We start from the raw sequence: 13050 nt of genomic DNA on the forward strand, positions 1-13050 counted from the left end.
AACAAACACAAAATTATTCATATCTGATTTGTGTAGCAGCATTAAAATAAATGCTATTAGTTTAAAACACAGCAAGGGACTTCTTCAAGATTCAAACAATTAAACAAATTCTGGCCTCCTTATGAATATTTCTAACAGCCAGACTGCTTGAAGACAATGGGAAAATTATTTTATAGTGAAGAATGGCTACAAGAGGGCTGAATTAACATCCAGTAAACTTTATGTTATGGAGATAGAGATGATGCAAAGATAAAGATATAGTTACACAGGTAGCCATTAAGATTTAAAAATGGACATAGACCTATAACTATAGATACAGAAATAAATATAGAAAGATTTAGAAACAGGGCAGGGCGATAGAGATGTTATAGATATATAAACATAATGTAGATAGATAGATAGAAAGATAGATAGATAGATAGATAGATAATAGATAAAGAGAGTAGGCAGGATAAAATTGAAAACGAAATGAAAAATGTATATCTCTACTTACATTGAACTGAGAAAGCCTTTCTAATATCCTTCATTTCATTTGCTATATTTTCGGTGCTTGATCAAGCAAAATATCAAGCCACATAAAAGTGATCTTTAGATTAAGGAATGAACACATAGCTCAATTATGGAAACTGGCTTCTAGAATCACAGCTCAGAAATCAATTATTTATATCATGTGAAACTCTGTAAAAAGATTTTATTTTCAAATATCTTTACTCTTTCAATGTATTTTTTTTGTCCTGTGAGCTTTGTTATTGAATTGAATAGCAAACAACAATTGAAAATGTTATAGGTACACAACTTTTCTTTCCTAAATTCCAACATGTACCAATAACAGCAAATGCTGGAGGAGATGTGGCCAGGAGGGATCACTACTACACTGTTGGTGAGAGTGCAAACTTGTTCAACCACTATGGAAAACAGTATGGCAGTTCCTCAAAAAACTAAACATAGAGCTCCCCTATGACCCAGCAATTCCACTACTTGGCATTTACCCAATCATCCAGAAACAAGGACATACTCTAACCACTAGCACAACGATGTTCATTGCAGCACTATTTACCACAGCAAAGATATGGAACCAACTCAGATGCCCCTCAGTTGATGATTGGATCAACAAGAAGTGGTATTTATACACAATGGAATTTCTGTCAGAAAGAAAGACATTGCCCCATTTGTAAGGAAATGGAAAGACTTAGAAAAAATCAGTCAGAACTGAATTGTTTCCCTCATTTGTCATAATCAGTAGAAACCCTGGGCTCTCATAGCAGAGATTTACAATAGAACAAAACCTAGATACAAAACCCTAGATACATAAGGCCTTGTAGGATGATACTAAATGAAAGGACCTTTAGGATATAAAAACAAATGTGATATAAAGAGTGATTGTTGTCCTCGATGTACTATGTTATCTCTCATCTCTTTTGCTGTCCCTTGGTTATCTCATATTGTTACAGTATTTCACCTTGTTATCTGATATATTGTATATATGTGCATTTGGTTATTTGAAATCGGATAGGGAAGGGGGGAAAACAAGATGGGGGCGGGAGTGCAGGGAGGGAAATGGGGACCATGAGAAATGGTATCAATGAATGTGAAGTAATGCACCTTCTATCTGGTGAAAATAACCCTAGTATTAATTACAATAAAATATATGGGAAAAATAAAATAACAAAACTAAAAAAAAAGAAAATGAGTAAAATATACTCTAATAAAAGTAGCAGAAATAGAAAAGTGATTTAAATAGACATTGTTTAAAATAACTTGTGCCAAAATATATACCTTTACACTTGTCACTGTGTTGAAAGTGAACTATGCAATTTGTGGATGGGAATGGGCGTGTAAAACTGGCAGAGTGAAGGAAGGGATGATATTGTCCAAAACGAAATGTACCCATTGCCTGACTTAGGAAATAGTAACTCCTCTGCGTATCATCTTTACAATAACAATAAAACTTTTGAAAAAAATAATATGTGCCAGCCCAGTGTTGTCAAGTTAGTATTATTGTTGCATCGATTCATCCTTTTTCCTGCTTTTACTGGAGATGTGTGGTCCTAGGCACTGTCTCAACCTTACTCCTCAGGAGGCTGAAGTCTGTGGATCAAGCTTCGAAGCCAGCATAAGCAGCAAAAATCCATGAGACTCTTAGCTCCAATTAATAAAAGTGGCAGCTCAATTGCTACAGAATAAAGGAGCTCAGAAACAGTACCTATTGCCAAAGCTAAAGGCCCCGAACTCTCAAAACACAAGAAAACAAAAACCAACCAAACAACTAACCAAGTGTCTCTGCAGAATTAGATTTTAATTAAAATAACAAGCTTCATTCTATTACTCATCCTTGAACTAGCAGTAGTTTCAGAGGTATTTTCTCACTCACATGTCTTCAAACTTGTTTTTAACATAGTTGAAGAAGACATTCAATAGTTTTTGCATAGTCCATTACACTGATTGAATTGATAAACAGATAAGGAGATAGGCAATTAGGCAAAAAGCTAACTGAAATTTTTAAGCTTCCAGTGAAATGCCATCACCTCTGTTTTGCTTCTCCAGGCTTTCCATTATTGGCAGAATAGATCTTTTCTGCTGGATTGTTTCAATATGCCTTAGTTACTAGTTGTTCAGGTGATACAGATTTTTAAGGAATAAAATAAACCTTTTTATAATTCCTTTAAAGTATTTTTAGTTTCTTATCTGAAGGCGGGATTAAAGTCAGGGCCTTATGCTTTCTAGAAAACTGTTCTATATTTTAAAACATGACGTACGCCATATTTCTCTTATTAAATTTTATATGTTTTCTGAAATCAAGGACACTATTTGTTCTTTTCAATCCCTTTGTCCTTACAGAATGAAAGAAATCTGAAAATAATAAACAATGCTACCAAGTAAACTTATCAACAGAGAAATATGAATGGGCACCTCTTTTTATTCAAAAGAAATATATAAAGGAGAATAAACATCAACACCAAAAGTTCAAAGGTTTTCTTTTCATTTTTAATTGTATTTTATTGACAGGGTGATTCACACAGGGCTTACAGCTATATTTGTAAGGTAGTGGGTACATTACTTCTTGATCCTGTTTTTCTCTCACCCCCCCCCCCATCTCCTCCTAATCAACTGGTTTTCCCCTTATTTCAAATAAGTGGAATGGACTCCAAGATATGGAAACAAGAGGTTTATTTTTATGATTGTTGTTCTTACTATAATATCGGAAGTTATTTCTTTTGTCTTTTTCCCCCTTATGGTTTAATCTCATATTGTTACTTTGTGAATTTGGAACCCAAAGGTTTTCATTGCCCCTAAATAGTGCACATACAGGACCCAGGCAACTACAAATTCAGTAACAAGTACCATCTGGGGATATCCAAGTGTTGAGCCAAAATGTTAGTGGTTCTGTGAGTTTAAGAATGCTGGATTTGAATTCGCGACCCTAAAAGGTAGAGATATTGACCAGTGTTTCTTTGTTTTGTCCCTTGAAACTCAGCAAGTCCACATTCCTGAAATAAGCATTAAAATGAAATACAACTTTTAAAACCTTTCTACACAAAAACATGGACTACTTATATTCTTTCTCCATTGTTGGAATGAAAATTAACTTTGTCCTAGGAAGATAGTATTTCTCAAAATCCCAAACAAATTCAGATTCAGTTATCAATGCACATTTCCAAATAATATGCATTTTCTATCTCTAAATGATCCAAATATCAAACACTAAAACCAAAATATGATTGGTAAAATACAAAAGTAACTACATTTGGAACATATATATATATATATATATATATACACACACACACACACACATATATATATATATCCCCTCCTTCTTAAAGGATACATATTGAAAACTACTTTGATATTCAGTTTCCTTAAGCAGTATATTACTATTGAAGGCTAGTAATAAATATTGAAGAAAGATCATCTCTCCTTCCCATCGAGGCAGTAGCATACTTTAAATATTAAAAAAATACATATATGATCCTTGAGATTAATTCCTAGTACATAATATGGATTCAACAAATCTCCATTTATTTGCTTGTTTTGTAGTTTTTTCTTGGCTCTGATGTAAGAGTTCTGCTCTGGGGATAATTGGTTTCCCAATGTGAAATAAATGATCTCTTGAAGGGCTTTTTCCTTTTTCTTTTTTTTTTTCCTTTTCTTCACAAAGCTTTCCCCTGAATTATGTAAAATACTTTCCTGTTACCACCCGCTTTTTGTTTGCTTCCTACATAAGCCAATTAAGTAAACGAATAGCCATTCCTCTGAGGCCTACTAAGTGATTATATTTAAAAATAATATGATGAAAAATTGTCAAGTGTTGGCTGAACATTCAAGACTGATTTATTCTGCTTTTATGAGTCAGTACATACACAATCCACCTTGAAGTTTTTCAGATACAAGTGAAAATTTAAGTGTAGAGGGAAAAATAGCTGTCAATATTCCTATTAAATATTTAACAGAGACATCCAAACACACACATACAAAAACACTCATGCACACACACACACACATTCACAGGCATGAATTCACAAATATTTATATTTAATCCAAAAGAAAATGCAAGATTTATACACAAAATACAGGTTCAAATTAATATTCTATAATTAAGGTTATTGAGATAATAAATTGACTTTTTTTCCAGTCCTGGAAAAAAAAATGCCCAGTCAGGCTCTGGGCATTGTCCTTGAGCTTTTTCAAGGCTAGTGTTCCACCAGTTGAGCCATACTCCAGGCCTGAATTTGCATTTTCAGGTTCTTTTGTTGTTTTGTTTTGTTCTGTTGTTTTCAGTGAGCTAAAGGAAATATAGTCAATAGAGAAATAATAGAGAGATAGATGGAAAGTGTTATGGGGTCAGGGGGAGGGGATTCCGCATCCCTCCAAGTTGGGATTTGATGTCCCACCAGACTCCACCACACAGAGACAGTCTCATATAAGAAGGTGAATTTATTGGGGAAGTAGATAGTGAACTGACTGACCAGGGACACAGTGGAGACTTGGGAGCTGACACTGTGACCACAAACCGTTCTCACACTGGATTTTTAAGGGCAAAAACCGTGAGGTCAAGCCTGGCTGCACACAGAGGGCCAATGGGATTGTTACATACACAGAGGAACCGTATAGCCAGCTCCAGCCACACACAGGTAGCCAATAGAGTTACAGCCTCCTGTTTGAATTAACCTATCACCTTAGTTGAAATTGGCTGGTCTCCACACAACGCAGCCCCCGCCCCCAAACCAGGTGGATATTCTTCCCCATGGGTGGGGAATAAGCTTGCCCCTCCCTAGAAGGGCAAAGATGGCTGAGCTGCTTTATCATTGTTAGCCTTCCACAATGGGTTGGGGAGCTCTTACATGAATACTTTCTCTTCTTTTCAAACTAACTTTACAGTTTGATCTTAATTTTCCTAAGCTTGTAATACACTCTCAATAATACATCCATGTGGGGCTGGGAGTTTGGCCTAGTGGCAGAGTGCTTGCTTTGCATGCACGAAGACCCAGGTTCGATTCCTCGGTACCACATACATAGAAAAAAGCCAAAAGTGGTGCTGAGGCTCAAGTGGTAGAGCTCTAGCCTTGAGAAAGTCCAAGGATAGTGCTCAGGCCCTGAGCTCAAGCCCAACACTGGCAAAAATAAAAATAAAAAAATATATATCCATGTTGATAAGATATTAAATCTCATATTTTATTCTTGGATATTAAAGGCATTTTTTTAATATTTTGACCAGATTTTCTCATTGCTAATCTCCACAAATTTAAAACTTTGGCTGAGGTTGACTTTGTGACTCTAAAAATGAGTTGACATTATTACTCAAATACTTCTCTATCTTGTTTTCATACAGCCTAGTATAAATACCCCTTGTATTGAAACAAATATATTTTGTCATTTTCTTACATTTTTCCATAAATGGCTATCATCTATATTACATACATAGTATATAAATAATATCTATGTAGGCTAAACTCAGATAAATTATTCATTATATTATATCTTTTGAGGATTATTCCTGTCAGTTGATTAGATTTAGAGAAAGGTAGGAGATTAGCAATGTATATTTCTCAGTGTATCTGTGAACATGTATCTAAGAAAGATTGAGTAAATGGATAGATACATGTCCTGAATAAACCATGAAGTATGCAGGACCCCAGAAGAAATGAAAATGGAGAGAGCAGAAAGCTCCATGCCAAAAGCATTCATTCAGGTTGGGAGTTTGGCTAAGTGGTAGAGTGCTTGCCTAGCCCTGGGTTCCATTCCTCAACACTATATATATATATATATATATATATATATATATATATATATATATATATATATATATATAGCAAGAAGTGGTTATTGTGGCTGAAGTGGTAGAGCTCTTGCTCAGGCTCTGAGTTCAGTTCCCAGGACTGGCAAAAAAAAAAAAAAGAAAGGAAAAACAAAACCCAATCATTCATTTTGTTTTTGGCTTTCATGAGATAGGTAAGCTCCTTTATTCAAAATATTTCATTCTGCCCCACCTCAACCTCACAGTAATGGAGCCAGTCTACTAATCACTGAAACAAATGAGCCAAATTCTCTTCCTATAAACTCTTTTTATCAAATGTTTGTCACAGCAATAAAGTTTCTGACCAAGACAACATTAGATACCATTAAGTTGCATTCTTACATTCATTAAAGCAATATATGCTAAAGGCACAAAATGGGTACAATCTAAAATGCTGACCAGCTTTGAGGAATGTATCAAAAGAATATGGTGTATTATCCATATTGGAATATCATTATGGTATATAAAAAGAATGAAATCATGCAATTAGTGACAATATGGATGGGACTAGAAATAAGTAGGCTAAGTGAAATCATGCTATGGAAAGACAGCAAGTTCCACATGATCTTGCTCATAAGTAGAAGCTGAGAGGAGAATGATGGTTATCAGAAATTGAGATTGATAAGGAGTGGATGATCTGTAGGTACAAAGATAAAGCAGTAAGTAGGTTCTGGCCTTGGATATACTTAATCACACTCCATGAACTTGGCTTTTATATTTTCACTTTTAATTATCCTTAGATAATTACATTTTACATTTATTTACATTTTATCACTTCGATCAACTGGCAGTTAGAAACTATTGTGCTTATTTTTTTAATCCATATTTTGAATCTAGTTATGTGATTCAAGAATATTATTTTTTCTAGGTGTTTATATCCTTGTTGGGCATCTCTTTGTGACCATTTCCAACTTACTGATTTCATACTTTCATTATAACTTTCTTTGGGTCAAAATTGCATATTAATTATTTACAATATATTAAGTTCACATGCAATCAATTTTTCAGCATGCGTGAGATACTTAACATTTGCTAAATGGAAGATTTATTATATGTTTAATGAAATTCCTTGTACCACTAGCCACATGGTAAACTTACTTGACCTTCCCCCAATTGCCTATATAATCACTAATGCTACAAAATAGAAAGAAAATATTAACACATACCTTTAATTCAAGCTTCTTATGAAATACAGGCAAGAATAGTTTGATTTTGAAGAAGTAGTGAGCAGACACTTCCTAAAGTAAATAAAGTTAAATAAGTGCAACATGGTTGGCAAGGTAGCTTAAGTCCTAAAGTACATAGCTATCATGAGCAGTCCTTAAAATTAGTCTAAACAGTGAAACATAAATACATATGTGAAGAGACAAACCAGTATAATCTACTTCCAGCAAAATGGAAGTATCCACCAAGTAACTAATTGGCAAAATCAGTGCTTACATTTACCCAAAATGTCCAGAAACAAGGACTTACTAAAACTGCTACCACAAGTATGTTCCTTGCACCACTATTTACCATAGCAAAGATGTAGAACCAATCCAGATGCCCCTCAGTAGGTGATTAGAAGATGTGGTATTGGGGCTGGGAGTTTGGCCAAGTGGTAGAGTGCTTGCCTAGCATGCACGAAGACCCGGGTTCGATTCCTCGGTACCCCACATATATAACAAAAAGCTGTAAGTGGTGCTGAGGCTCAAGTGGTAGAGTGCTAGCCTTGAGAAAGTCCAAGGACAGTGCTCAAGCCCTGAGCTCAAGCCCACGACTGGCAAAAAAAAAAAAAAGATGTGGTACATATACACACTGGCATTATATGCTGCCATCGGAAAGAATGACATCGCCCCATCTGTAAGGAAATGGAAAGATTTGGAAAAAGTCCTATTAAGTGAAGTAAGCCATATGCAAAGGAACATAGGCTCAATTGTTTCCCTCATTTGTAATACTTAGTACACATCTAGGATTCTCCTAGCAGAGGATTACAGTAGTTCAAAACCTAGGTACATAAGGTCATATAGGAAGAGGCTAAATGAAAAGAACTCTAGGATATGGAAACAAGAGCTTTATCTTGTATGATGCTGTTCTTTTTTTTTTTTACTTATTTTTTATTTTTATTGTAATTAATAGAATGGTGACAGTTATATTTGCCAGATATAATGTGCATTACTTCACAAATATTGATACCCCTTCTCATGCTTTTGTCCCCATTTCCCTACCCCAATCCCCCCTCCTCTAGTTTTCCCCCTTTCCCTTTCCTATTCCAAATAAAGAAATAATTGTATATACAATATACTAGATAACAGGGTAAGATACTGAAACAATATGAGAATAACCATGGGACAACAAAAGAATGCTAAATAGCTGTACATTAAGAACAACAATCACACATTATATGGCTCTTGTTTCCATATCCTAGCGATCCTTTCATTTAGCCTCATTTTATATGGCCTTATGTATCTATGTTTGAGCTCTTGTAATACTCTACTAGGAGAATCCTAGATGTGTACTAATTACTACAAATGAGGGAAACCATTGAGCCTATGTTCCTTTGGGTCTGGCTTACTTCACTCAATATGATTTTTTTCTGTCTTTCCATTTCTTTACAAAAGGGGTGGTGTTATTCTTTCTGACAGCAGCATAGAATTCTATTGTGTATAAATACCACATCTTGTTGATCCAGTCATCTACTGAGGGGCATCTGGGTTGGTTCCATATCTTTGCTGTGGTAAATAGTGTTGTAATTAACATCGTTGTGCTAGTGGTTAGAGTATGTCCTTGTTTCTGGATGATTGGGTAAATGTCAAGTACTGGAATTGCTGGGTCATAGGGGGGAGCTCTATGTTTAGTTTTTTTGAGGAACTGCCATACTGCTTTCCATAGTGGTGAACGAGTTTGCACTCCCATCAACAGTGTAGTAGTGATCCCTCCTGGCCCCACCCCCACCTGCATCTGTTGTTATTAGATTTTTTGATCACGGCCATTCTAACTGGAGTGAGGTGGAATCTTAGAGTTGTTTTGATTTGCATTTCTTTTATGGCCAGAGATGTTGAGCATTATTTCATATGTCTATAGGCCATTCTTATGTCTTCTTCAGAGAAATCTCCCTTTAAGTCTTTGGCCCATCTTTATATGAGGGGGGGGTTTAGATTAATTTTGGAGTGATTTAATTTTTTTAACTGTAGATATATTTTAGATATGAGGCCTTTGTCTGTTGTATGGTTAGTGAAGATCTCCCACTTTGTGGGCTTTCTAGTTAGCTTGCTAGCTATATCCTTTGTCAGACAGAAGCTCTGCAGTTTAATGCAATCTCTTCATTGTACACTTTCCTTAATTTGTTGTTTTATTGGGTCTTTATTAAAAAAAATTTTGGCCTTTGCCAAGGAGAACTAGTGTATCTCCAGTTCCATCTTGTAAAGTTTTCAGGGTATCTGCTTTTATCTCAAGGCCTCTAATTCATCTGAAATTGATCCTGGAGCAAGTGCTTAACCAGTTCTGCCAGCACCACTAGTTGAAGAGGATGTCTTTCTTCTAGTCTATTTTTTTTGGCTCCCTTGTTCTTTATGTACTATGTTATTTCTCTTCTCTTTTTGCCTTTTGGTTAATCTCATGTTGTTACTGTATCTGAATTTGTTACCTGGCATATTGTTTATATGTTTATTTGTTTACTTGAAATAGGGAAGGGAAGGGGGGAAAACAAGATGATTGGGAGGGGTGGGGAGAGGGAAATGAGTCAAAAACATGAGAAGAGTATCAAGGTGCTAAAAGCAATGCACCTACTACCTAACAAATGTAACTGAAAATCCTCTATACATTATCCCAACAACAAAATAAAAAAAATCTGTGCTTAATTAAATAAGTTTACATGTATATGTATAAATATTGATTAATAAAATATTTTGTTTCTTGTTGTTGTGCACAGTAAAAGGTTTCAATAATGCTGGCTTATCATTATGGTTTATTTTTCTTATTATATTTTGTGGGAAAGGTAATATTTTCTTATTTCATTGAACCGAAGAATACAGGCTAAGCTTATTTAGCTCTTGCACACAGGACCACAATATGTATGTGACATTTTGATGTTATGATGACCGCTGGAATTTATATTAAACATATTTTTGAAGTACAACAATCTGTTCAAAGTATGTTTGAACTTAATTATAAATGGATTTAATTTTAAACTCTAATAGTGTTCAGTAAATGATTTATTATAGCATCCAATGCGGAGTCTCTTCAATGGTATAATAATTTTCCAGTTCATTGCCATTATTTGAAAATGATTTAAAAGTTTGGCTCATTTAAAATTTCTTTCTGTTACTAATAATTCATTGTCATTCTCTCGGGGTATCCCAAATGGCTGATGAACTTTCTATCACTAAAGTTTTAAAAACATTTTATGACATCAGATCATGGCCACAACATTTTTTTAAAAACAAAATTGACTTTTTAATTGATAATATTTTGAAATACAAAGGTAATAAAAGGATACACCAAAATAGGTAGATACATAGATTATAGATAAATTTCAATTTACATGTGCCAATTCTATATTAATCATTTGAATATATAAGTAAAACAAAATAAATACTTCATAGAGGTCTATCTTAGCAGCTTAAGTCAAAGAAATGTAATACTCCTGTACTTTTCAAAATACCTGTGTGCAATTGTAGCAAATTATTGTTCCACTGTAAGATATGGAGCTAGAAGGGGACTTTTCCATTTACAATTAATATATGTTAAGTCAATTTTCAGATTTTCAAGATAATTAAAACACCTTGTCTTGCCTTTGTGTAAAACTCTATTTGGCTTATAATGTGATTGTTCTTATAGTATATTAAAGTTATCTCATATTAAATTGAATCTATGAGCCCCTCCCAGTCTATTCCTGATCAATGCTCCTAACATCTGACTAAAATTATTTGTTTCTATAGGAAGTGTGTGTTTTGCAAATACAGGAGGTTATTCTATCTATGAAAGAATCTAAGTAACAAGCCTGAAGCATATACAAACTTAGTTTACCAATATTGTGTTTTCCTATATCTTGCTTTCAACTTTGTAAGTGATGTTAGAGAAAAATCCATTGTTCCAAAAGTTGTGAGAAATTTCAAATACAAAATGATTTTAACCCAAAATTTCTCATATGACTGTTGAAAATCTTTTTTTTTTTTAATTTTTTTGCCAGGCCTGGGGTTGAGCTCAGGGCCTGAGCACTGTCCTTGGGTTTTCTCAAGGCTAGAGCTCTACCACTTGAGTCTCAGTACCACTTCCGGCTTTTTTTCTGTGTATGTGGTACCACGGAATTGAACCAGGGTCTTTGTGCATGCTAGGCAAGTACTCTAACACTAGACCAAACACCCGGCCTGTGTTGAAAATCTTTATGGTTGAGAAAGTTGTCCTAGAACTGACAAAGTAGTTCAGTGGTACTTCTTTTGTCCTACAAGTGAAAGGCCTTGAATTTGATACTCTATACTGAGGAAAAATAGCCTATTACCAACTGTATTTATTTCTAGCACCATTTTGTCCTAAATATAAAATAGAATATAATGAAGTAATAAATCTACTTCATGTTTCTGTAGAAATGTATTTGCTAAACTCATAGTCGATCAGCTTTAATTGAAAACTGATATGAATAGCTTAGATTGGCAAAAAAAAATGTTTCTGTTGGTAGGGCACATCGGTGATCCAAAACAGCATTTAGATACAAACTCACATATTAAATTCCACTTGGAATTGTAACTGAATGGTGCTTGTTTATTTTCATAAACACATTTCCTTTCAACTGATGAGAAAAAATTAATAATGAAAGAAGCTCCATTTTAGCGTACGGTACAGGAAAAGTAGTTCTACTTAATATATTCTATCAAAGTGTAAACAATAATTTCATCGACATCTCATTCTCTCTACTAGCTAAATTAGTTGTTTTAAATGAAAGTTGATTGCCTTAAACTAGACATTTAGAAAATATATAATGTGATAAAATTGAATATATTAATCCATTCCTAAATAAATCATAACAATTAAGGGAAGGAACATAGGTATCACTCCAAAAATTATCTTTCTTTATATATTCTTTGTCATCTTAATTCCTTTTACACTCTACTATATCATCCTCAGACAATGTGTCTCGTATTTCATATCACTCACTAATGAGAGAATTACAGATCTTGTAATATTATTGAGGATCTTTCCTTCAAATAATAAATTTTGCAGTATATAACATGAATTAATTTCTATTAATTGCTGAGTGAGATTAGAGTCCCAGTAGTACAGTTAATTATCCCTTAACTGATGGATGAATTCAGCTTATTTCCAGCAACAATATTACTTCAATGAACATTTATATGAAATATTTGTATGAAAACATAAGATGGTTTCCTTACTTTTCTTTCTAAAACTGTGTCACTGGATAGTTTAAAATTATTATGACTGCCAAATGAGATTTTCACAATGTGTATGCCATTTTATTTATACTCAACTAGATATTTGTAAAACTCCAACTGAATAATATTGGCAACAAAATTTCAAAGACTTCTTGTGATCAGTCATTAATTTGAACTATTATAATGTATATACTAAGAGTTCATATTGATAATTTTTATTTCCTCAAAAATGAGTAGTTATTGAGCCTAGTTGCTTTTATACATAGTCCCCCCTGCTAAACAGAATTTTCAAATCTTTTTCTGTTAATTTAATGAAGATCTCATACCACAATTGATTCATTTTGAAAATATATACAGTGAAAAGGTCTTTTGTGAATAAAACTTTTA

General features: G+C 34.0%; 1 long non-coding RNA gene across 1 annotated transcript in view; it reads right to left on the minus strand.

Moving 5' to 3' along the window:
* Positions 1-13050, minus strand: part of LOC150059148 (uncharacterized) — an 84855-nt gene that overhangs the window by 45283 nt on the left and 26522 nt on the right. Inside the window, exon 2 of the long non-coding RNA XR_016536595.1 lies at positions 7462-7533. This is a non-coding gene — a long non-coding RNA (uncharacterized LOC150059148). The remainder of the gene's footprint in view (positions 1-7461; positions 7534-13050) is intronic.

The sequence above is a fragment of the Megascapheus bottae genome, chromosome 9, assembly GCF_031878675.1.
Source record: "Megascapheus bottae isolate mThoBot1 chromosome 9, mThoBot2.hap1, whole genome shotgun sequence".
In the NCBI taxonomy this organism is placed as follows: domain Eukaryota; kingdom Metazoa; phylum Chordata; class Mammalia; order Rodentia; family Geomyidae; genus Megascapheus; species Megascapheus bottae.